Source organism: Asparagus officinalis, chromosome 4 (genome assembly GCF_001876935.1).
Source record: "Asparagus officinalis chromosome 4, Aspof.V1, whole genome shotgun sequence".
Lineage (NCBI taxonomy): Eukaryota > Viridiplantae > Streptophyta > Magnoliopsida > Asparagales > Asparagaceae > Asparagus > Asparagus officinalis.
In genome coordinates this window covers 121,269,640-121,280,608 of record NC_033797.1, presented here as the reverse complement: position 1 = coordinate 121,280,608, position 10,969 = coordinate 121,269,640, and positions in this window count along the sequence as shown.

The window sequence follows — 10,969 nt, the reverse complement described above, 5'->3', positions numbered from 1 at the left end:
ACAGTCGTCGTCTCTGATCTGTGTAACTCTTCTGATAACTATGCACTACAAGAATGTGCTCCTGAATCTTTGCTACCCTCCCTGTAGTCCGCCTCACAAGCTCCTATCAAAGTAATAAATTGTCTTGTGATTCTGTCTAACAAATAGGCAATCTACAAGGCCTCCCGTACCATGCCTCATATGGTACCATGCCAATAGTCTATGATAAATGATATTATAAGCAAACTCAATCAATGGGATATGATCCTCCCATCTATCCTGCAAATTTATAATACATGTCTGCTATATATTTTCCAACACATAGTTTACTCTCTCCATTTGTCCATTTATCTGTGGGTGGAAAACATTAGAATATCACAACTGGCTACCGAGCAAATCCTGAAAACTCCTCCAAAAATGGTTCTTTAGATCCTTGTACACTTTTGTTGTGCCTGGATGCACTGTGTATCTGGTACGATGCGCCTCCTTGCTGATAACATGGCTAAAAAAACCTGACCTCAGAACTGATGCTCCTGTAAAGTCTGCAATGCTAAACGAATATGCTGCTCGTGCTCTACTTCTAATCTCGAACAGATAAGGATGTTGTTGATAAAATGACTACGAATTGGTCCTAACATGGACGAAAAAACTTGGTTCATTAAATCCATGAATACCGCGGGTGTATTGATCAGCCCAAATAGCATGACAAGAAACTCAAAAGACCCATATCGAGTCAGAAAAGGCGATTTTAGGAATATCCATTTACCGCAATCGCAACTGGAAATAACCAGAACGAAAATCAATCTTTAAAAAAATGTTGCACTCCCCGCAGCTGGTCAAACAATTCATAAATCCTCAATAGTGGATCTGTGATCCGAGAAGTGACCTTATTCAACTCACGATAATCTATACATAATTGCATGCTACTGTCCTTCTTCTCCACGAAGAGGACCGGTACTCCCATGAAAAAGACTCCAACAAATAAAATCCTGAGTTAACAACTTGTCTAGCTAAGTCTGTAGCTCCCTCATCTCAGCGAGTGCCATATGATATGATAGGATGATCAGAATATCGGTACGGTGCCTGCTGCAACTCGATGCAGGGAAACAACCTCTCTCACTGGAGAAAACGTAGGTATGTCCGGAAAGACATCCTGATACTCTGAGATGACTCCAGTCTCTCTCAAAACTACACCCCGATCCCGTATCATCACCTCCTCGACGTATGCCAGAAATAACACCGCATTCTGGTTACCCTATGAGGTTGCTACTATCTATATAAACCCAATGAATGCTCACAAGCGGACTGTTTTAGCAAAACAGTCGATACTGATATTTTATGATGATAACCACTCCATACCAAGAATGACGTCGAAATCCGACATCCACAAAATGACTATGTCAAAGATGAACTTAAACTCATCTAGACTGATGACACATCTCCTACATATACTCTCTAATAGGGACACCTCCTTTAGAGGAGTAGAAACTGATAACGGAATATCTAAGGGATGTGTAACTAACTGAAGCCTATCCATGAATGCATGAGATATGAAAGAATACGAAATTCCTAAATCAAACAAGATTCGAGCTGAAAAAGAATTTTCTATGAAAACTCCGCTCGTATCACATTGTACGGCTATATAAACTTTGTTGGTGGCCGGCGCCTGCTGCGCTACTGGCGTTGGAACACATTGGTCCATCTAACCCTGATGAATACTCTGAATAGCTTAATTCTGGCCTATTGGCCACTAAATTCTCAGAATAACAGGTAGTACATCTATCCTCCGATGTTGGCCGCAACCGTTGCCCTGAGACGATTGATCCTAATCTCTGTCATGCTGGTCTCCTGCTAGTGTACTGTGATAATCCTTCGCTCTATGTTTGATCTTGTTACAATTGTATCATATATCCTGAATTCTGCATTGCTGCGTTGCTATCGTATCATGTTGTGCTCTCTTCTTATAATGTTTTTGTTGCTAATGGTAAAAATCTTTACCCCGCTGCTGTATCCTCTAGATCCCATAATAGGCCTCTTGCCCTTGTCCTTTCCATCATGCTGGTCTTGATTTTATAATTAACTATAGGCATATCTCACTGCTTTAATCGAACTAGCTCTAACTGCTTGTCGAAGAAGTAAATAAAATTTTCCCAAATAAGTGATATTCACTGTCCCGGCAAAAAAATCTAAAATCATAGCTATCCTTTGCTGCTATTCCCCGGTGATATCCTCTGTGCTGAATATTTTTAACTTCTGGTTGGGTATTGAGTCTACGTTAAGAAATTTTCACACATTCATTTTTATTTATAAGCTGCATATGAATCCAGTGTGCCCTGCACTATGGTGTTCTAAGTGTCTGATATCTTAACCATTCCTACAGAGCCAAACCTCCTATCATGCGGCTCTATCAACAGCTGGTTGTGGTGATGATGAAATCATTGATATTGCCTCTTCAATAGGCATGACTGGTACAATTGCTGGTGCAACTCCAGAAAATGATACTGCTATAGAAAACGGATGTGTCTCTCTCTCCTCGGGTGTTGCTAGCCTCTGCTTCTGCAATCGACATTACCAAGTCGATCAGATATAGTGAAGCCTGCACCAAGTCGATCAGATATTGTGGAGCCTGCAGCGGCTCGGGCTCTGCTTGCCCAGCTCTCCGGGTACGAGTTTTATCCCGGCCGCATTCTCATCCTAACATTTATAATGTCAAGAGGAGAGCTTAATAGACACAGTAAAAAGAGGTCGCAAACATATATACATAACATAACGTATCATATAGTATTCACGCAAATACTTTTCAATCAAAGTAAGGTAGTCATAAAAAATTCATAATTTTTGAATATACGTATATAACGTCCTCACTCAATCTAGGAATTCCTAGCGAACTCTATACATGAATCCTATGAAACTCTATCCTAGCTCCACGACTCGACACAGGAATAATCCTAGGATGCTGGAACTAGAGCTCTGATACCAACTGTGATGCCCTAGGGTTCACACAATGCTGCAGTCCAAGGTAAAACCCAGATTGTCAAACCTGCCAAGCACCAAACACATGCTACGATATGTTTCACCATCACAGTCACTATCTCCCTAGCGGAATCAACAAATAGGTGAAGGCACAAAATAGGCAAATAATAGAAGTAGTACAAAATCATATATGTACAGAAGAAGTATATCAATAAATGAGCCTAACTAAAAATAAATAAAAATATATCTGAGTCTGAAATAAATCTTAATACAATGAGTCAAATAAAATCTCACTAAGGCACTCAGCCTCTACAAAATGAATACAACTCTAAAGTCTGAACAATAAACATAACTATATAGTGGAGTTTCAGCTACTAAAATTGTGTGACGGTGACTATGCTGGAACTCTGTTATCCTACGACTCTTCAAAACTCTGATCGGTCTAAAAGAGATAATTAAATAAAAAAACAACAACAAGAGTGTCAGAGCGCTATAGCAAGAGCACCTCCATCCGCCCCCAGGGAAAGGGCTGCTAGATGAAGTAGATGCTCTATATATTAAGCATAGTCTACCTATATCATTTTTCCTGTATCTAATGGAGTTAATATTTAGACACCTATAAGACGAGACGTAGTACGTCGAGCGAAATAATCCAAACAAGGAAACCCTCATGTATATACCATACGTCTCATGTTGTAGACACCAAAACATTAACACCGAACTAGAGATAAATAATCTAAACGAAGTCAATAATTAGAAACTCACAACACGAGACTGGTACATCGAGCGAAATAATCCAAACAAGGAAACCCTCATGTATATACCATGTCTTAAATTGTTACTCCCTAAATACCAACTCCAAACCCTATGAATGAAAACAGGAACAATAATATAAAGAAGACTAACCCATCTCATAACTCAAATACCATGTCATGTCAAAACCCACATAAGTGTCATGTCCAGCCTATTTAAGTGTAAGTATCATACTCAAGGTTTAAACAGGTGTCCAACACATGGACTAAGACTAGGTATAGTGGATGCCCAACACATAGACTGCATATATAAATTGTCCAACACATGGACTGAATGATGAATGTCCAACACATGGATTGAATATAATGAATGTCCAACACATGGACTAAATATGATGAATGTCCAACACATGGACTGCACATAATAATTGCCCAACACATGGACTGAATGAAGTGTGTAGAATATCGATGAGATATATGAAAAGGATGCATATACACTAATTTCACACGTGTCTCGGTGTGCAAATCTAAACTCATGTCCGCAAGCCATCTCACATATAAAAATACATAATAAACAATAATTTCTAACATCAAAGGTTCGAGGTGACTCCTCATTCACATTTATCAACTTAAATTAGGACAAAAAATATGTTAATACAACATATTCTAAACATACGTGCACATATCTCAGTGTGCGTGTTCATATCTGGTGTTTGCTAACATCTCAAGTGTTACACAACTCATAAATATTGTATCATAACAGTACAAGGTCTAGAGACTCTCTCGAAAAAAAAAAACAAGAGCGAAACTCAAGAAACCTTCACGTTATACATTAATTATTTCAAATCAGCACATCTGCAGTTTTCTGCAGAATATATCACTAGTAAATTAAGCATATCTTTCTTTAGACAAACTCTTTTTAAAAATAGTTTTTTATTTTGGAAACTAGATTCATATATCTATTATTTGACACTAGTTTGGTTCAGTTTGGAGTTCATATGATATCTCTAATTTTTAGTTAAATGTTATACATGTGCAGAAGTTTTTCTACAGGACGTGTTATTAGTAAAACAAACATATTTTTCTCTATACAAACTATTTTTAAGAATAGTTTTCTTTTTTGAAAATTAGATTCATATAGATTTCGTTTAGCACTAGTTTTGTCAAATTTGGAGTTCATTTGCTATCTCAAAATCTCAGTTCAAGATTATATATCTTAGGTTTTAGCATGATTAGTTTACAAAAAGAACTCAAATAATTAAATAAACTAGGGTTTTCACATGGCAAATCGAAATTTATATTAATCCTAATTATCATGATCATATTTATAATATAAAAAACAAGGAAAAACAAGTAGATCTAACATTTGTTTAAGATCTAACAACAAAAATCTAATCTTTGCACATTAGATTAAGATCTAAGCATGTAAACACAAATTAAACTTCTAAACTAGTTATTTAACTATGGGGATGGGTTTGGATGCAAGTGATCTTGCCTTAAACTCATGTGTAAGCCTCTGAAACAAGCAGCAAGAAATCCATGAGCACAAACAACCCGTTCTCCCTCGCCACATGTCGATGATTCGCCCTCGCGTCGGTATTTTACTTCATAAAGCTCTCCAAACTCATAAGAAAAAGATCTAGGGTTTTTGAGGGAAGAGGGTGGCTGCTAGGGTTCATAGATATTATAAAAGAGATGAATTTTTGTGAAAAACATAGGTATATATAGAGGCAAATCCGAAACAACCCTGTTTGACCCGAACCGGGAAACCTAGTCTGACAAAAAAAACAACCTTCGGTATTTTGGTCATAACTTTCTCACCCGATCTCAGAATAAGGTGATCTAAGATTTATTGAAAAGATATTGAAGATACCTACAACGTTAGTATTTTACACTTTTCTAAATTCTAACTGTATCAGTGTTTAAAACATAAAAACTCATAACTGATCATTTTCCCCAGATTTTTCTCTTTTGGCCTTTGTGCATGTGTTGTGCATTTGCACTCATATTTTCATAAATATACATTAAATTAATCTAAAATCAATTCTTATCATACTCAAACATTAAAATATATTATTTTTTACCATATAACATACGTATTATTATTTATCATAAAATATTCAAATTTACGGGGTTTTACAACTATAGATCCAAAAACTTTTTGTTTAGCCAGTGAATCTAATTCAGATTGGATCGCATCTTTTCATTTTGACCAATCATTTCTTCGTCGACATTCATCAACCGATCTGGGTTCATGATCCTCGTCTTCTTCCATAATATCAAGTGCTACATTATATATAAATGCATTATCGACCGTAATGACAAAATTTATTAAATTTTCTATAGTTTCATCCTCTTCAGGAGTTGGCTCTTCAGGAGCGACCTCTTCAGGAGGTTGAATTTTGTCATTAGTAATATTTTGATCATTCGATCCTCTTTTCTTTCAAGGATTCTTATCTTTGGAACCAAGAGGTCTACCACGCTTCAGGCGTGCTTTAGATTCGTTAGCACTTTTAATTTATCTTTCTGGGATATCAATTTTAATCTGAGCATTTTTTGCTAGAATATGCAATTTAGTAATTCTTCTAAAATCACTAAAAGCATCCGGTAATTGGTTTGTAATTTTCTGTAAATGTATAATCTTTTGAACTTCCAATTCACATTCTTTTGTACGAGGATCAAGAAAGTCTAATGATATTTTTTAAGTAATTTTCTTTTTCAGTTGATCTTTACCTCTCCCTAATGTCGGGAAATGTGATTCATCAAAATGACAATCTGTAAATCTTGTAGTAAATAAGTCACTTGTTAATAGTTTAACATATTTAATTATAGAAGGTGATTCATACCAGACATATATCCCCAATCTTCTTTGAGGGCCTATTTTAGTACGTTGAGGCGGTGCAATAGGAACATATACCGCACAACAAAAAATTCTTAAATAAGAAATATTAAGCTCATGGCCAAGAACTAATTGAAAGGGATAATAAGTATGATAACTTGTTAGCCTAATTCTCATAAGTGTTGATGCATGTAATATAGCATGTCCCCAAGCAGATAGAGGAAGTTTAGACCTCATTAACAATAGTCTTGCAATTAATTGAAGCCATTTAATAAATGATTCGGCTAGACCATTTTGTGTATGAAGCTACAGGATGTTCAACACTTATTCCAATAAATATGCAATAATCATCAAAAGCATGTGATGAATATTCACCAACATTATCTAAATGAATTTTCTTAATGGGATAATCAAGAAATTGTGCTCGCAATTTAATTATCTGAGTAAGCAATCTCGCAAACGCCAGGTTGCGACTAGATAATAAACATACATGTGATCATCTTGTTGATGCATCAATTAGCACCATAAAATATCTAAATGGACTACATTGTGGATATACAGGCCCACATATATCACTATGAATTCATTCTAGAAATTTAGGGGATTCAGTTTCCACTTTTGTTGGTGATAGTCTAACAATTAACTTCCCTTAGGAGCAAGCAACACATGAGAATTCATTAGAATTTAGTATTTTTTTTTAATTTTTTAATGAATGGCCATGTGAATTTGTAATTATTCACCTCACCATTATAGAACTAGGATGTCTAAGGTGATCATGCCAAATTATAAAATCATAGGGATTAGTAGACTTCTGGTCTATAAGGTGATAAATTTTAGCTGCACTTATTTTTGTATAATATAAACTAGAAGATAGAGAAGACAGTTTTTCTAATACGCATTTCTTCTCAGAAATGGTATTTGTAATTAATAAATATTCACCATTTGTCTCATTCATTGTCTCGATAAGAAATCTGTTTCGACGGATATCTTTAAAACTTAGCAAATTTCTTCGAGACTTTATCGAGAGTAGTACATTATTTATGAAAAGTTTAGTTCCTTCGGTGAGAAATATAGTGGCTCTTCTGGAGCCATCAATCAACTTAACACTACCGCTTATTGTGTTAACATTTGTTTCTTCCGTTTTCAAATGAGAAAAATACTTCATGTTTTTAAGTATAGTGTGTGTAGTAGCACTATCAATGAGACAAATATTATCATCACTATTGTTTGATCCCAAATATTTAGCATCCATTTTTTCTTCAGGAAGAAATGACAAAGAAAATTACAAACAAAAGTAAATATCAATAAAGTCCATAAATTATAAAATTCATAAATAAAATTATATAAAAGATGCAAAAATAATAAAATTTAAAATGTCGGGTATTTGTCATGAGATTATTTCGCAACTTCAGGTTGCTCAAGAAAATTAGCTACATTGAGGTGTGTGATATCATCAAGATCATCATAAACATTGTTTTGATCAATAAAATTTGTCTGGGCATTTTTGTCTTTTCCTTTTAATGATGCCTGATAGAGGTCAATAAGATGTTTTGTCGTACGACAGGTACGGGACCATTGACCTTCTATTCCACACTGGTAGCATATTTCCTCATTTTGTTTCTTTTCTTCACTTTTCTTATTATTGTCCCACTTCTATGAATTGTTTTGTCTTTTGCCACGGTTATGATCATTGTGATTATAAGGCACATATTTGCCACGACCTCGTCCACGACAACGGCTACGTCCTCGGCCTCTTCCACAGCCATGTCCATGCCCACGACCATGATTTTGAGATTGAGTTGTATTCGTTTTAGGGAATGGGCTAGCACCAGTAGGTCGGGATTCATGATTTTTTAATAATAATTTATTATTTTATTCAGCCAAAAGGAGGCATTAAATCAATTCGGAGTATTTCTTAAATTCTCTCTATCGATATTACTACTGCGGGAGCATATTCGAGGCATGAAAGGTGGAGAATATTTTTTCTGAATATTTTTTCTAACATATCGTCATCAGTGGTATTTTATCCACACAATTGCAATTGAGAGGTAATTTTATACATTGCAAAATTATACTCACTGGTTAATTTAAAATCTTGTAGTCTTAAGTGAAGTCTGTCATACCTGGCTTTTGGGAGCACAACCAACTTCAGTTGGTCAAATCTCTCCTTTAAATTATTCCACATAGTAAGTGGATCTTTCATAGTTAGATATTCAGTTTTTAATCCTTCATCCAAATGATGACGAAGGAAAATCATAGTTTTGGAACGGTCTTGATTTGATGTCTCATTTTCTTCCACAATAGTATTTTCAAGACCCATTGCAGCAAGATGTATTTTAACATCTAACGTCTAAGATAAGTAGTTCTTTCCAGAAATATTAATAGGCATAAATTCTTGTTTTGTAAGGTTAGTCATAGTAAAAAATAAATTGAATTGGAACGAGAAATTTTACCTCAAAGGTTTACCCAAAATATAAACATGTGCCCAACGATGAATCTAATGGACTTGAAATTGATTGTTTTAATGGTAAAGTCTCGTGCTGATAACATGTTGTAAAACTAATAAAGTAGAGTAGAGAAAGTAGATAAGAAGTAGAAAAAATTTTATTTCCTCAATTTCTCCTTGCAAAGTGAGGTAGGAATACCTCTATTTAAATACAAACTAAGATGATGATACATGAAGCATATTAATTACACATAGAGAATATCAAGAGGTAATATATGTATCAATCTCTTTGGGAAACTAAATGGACATCCACATCATTTAATTGTTTCATAACAAGTGTTGATTAGTGAATAGAATACATGACAACAAGGAAGAATCCCTCTCCACGAGAACCTCAAAAACAAAACTAATCTTTTCTCTCCCATAAAATAAACATGTACAATTTATAATTCAATATAATACATAATTGGACCACAATAAAAAATTACTATATCATATTTTAATGGAATACACAATGGACGATAATGTTAAGAATTTTAGAACTCGTAAAAAACCCAAACACCACCAAACTCATCGAAGAGAATCACACACAAGAGTTAATGTAGAAAGCACTCAACAAGGAAAAACCATAAGAATTGAAGACAATCCATTATCACCACCAAATTACAATATTCTACATGAGTAAATACTACAAAACTCTATCTCTCACAATACTAATGAACCCTATTACACTCTCTGTTAAATATGATTATTAGAATAATGTATTTCTCTTCCTCTACTAAAAAACCTAGGTTAGGGTACCTTTTTATAGACATCCCTAACTACCCACTAAGAGAACTACTTGGACTGGACCTAGCATTTAAATCCAGATCCAACTTGGAGTTTGAGTCAGCACACACAGATAATACAACAATTACTGCATCATAAAATGTTATCATTTCCTGGAAAATTTTGTCTTTGCTCTTGGAATAGAAGTACAAGCGTCATATTTTCAATGGATAACAGTACAATAATTATTGCATTTCACTTTCACGTTGACATGGATGTAAAAGTTATTTATTAAAAAAATAACTTATATATTTTTTAATTCACTTTCGAATTGCCAAGCACCCTTACCCTAGAAAAAAGAAGAAGAAAATGGAAAGATCAAAATGGAGGAATAGTAAAGTCAACTTCACAAATGAGACAGCTTCTGAGCAAGAGATGAAACCTTAGGACCACTATCATGAGTATAAAAGTGCCTGCCTAATTAAAATAAAAAACCATAATATACTGTAGAGATCATTAAATAATTCTACACAACACATCAAGGGACAGTAACAGAAGCTGTTTAATAAAAAATTAATTAGGGATAAGTCTCTCACCAGAACCAATCAAGGCTATCCAACATTTGATTAAGAAAATAGTAGTTTGAGAGACACTGAAAAGGCCAAGTATAATGCATAACATAATGCATAACGAAGTACACGTAGTTGTGCTTGTCACAACTTGGGACATACATGCTCCACACAAAAAAAAAGATAAAATAAAAAATAATAGCACTTGTAGTTACATCTTACATAAGGAAAATTTAATTAATTAGGAAAACGACTTCGATCTCCTAATAAAAATGATATTATTGCAAGGCAGCATGTTTAGCATTTTCAAGATCTCCGAGTAGGGATAATCATGTAAGTATGGATTATTTCCAAGATCTGGAAAGATATTTTTAGCATTTTCAGTTGTAGAAGGCAGAGAGATGTAGAGCTCTTCGCATTATATGATTATTATTGAGGGTCAACACGCATAAAATTAGAAAACGTTTGACAATTCCAAAATGAATATGAAAAGTTTCAAAGTGGTATTACTTTATAAATATTTGAAAGACCAAACCAAAATATTTAATGACTCTAAGGGGCTGTTTGTTTGCCTAAAAAAAGAGGGAAATCAAAGAATAAGAAACCTATTTTTTAAAAAATAATTTTGATATTGTTTGGTTGG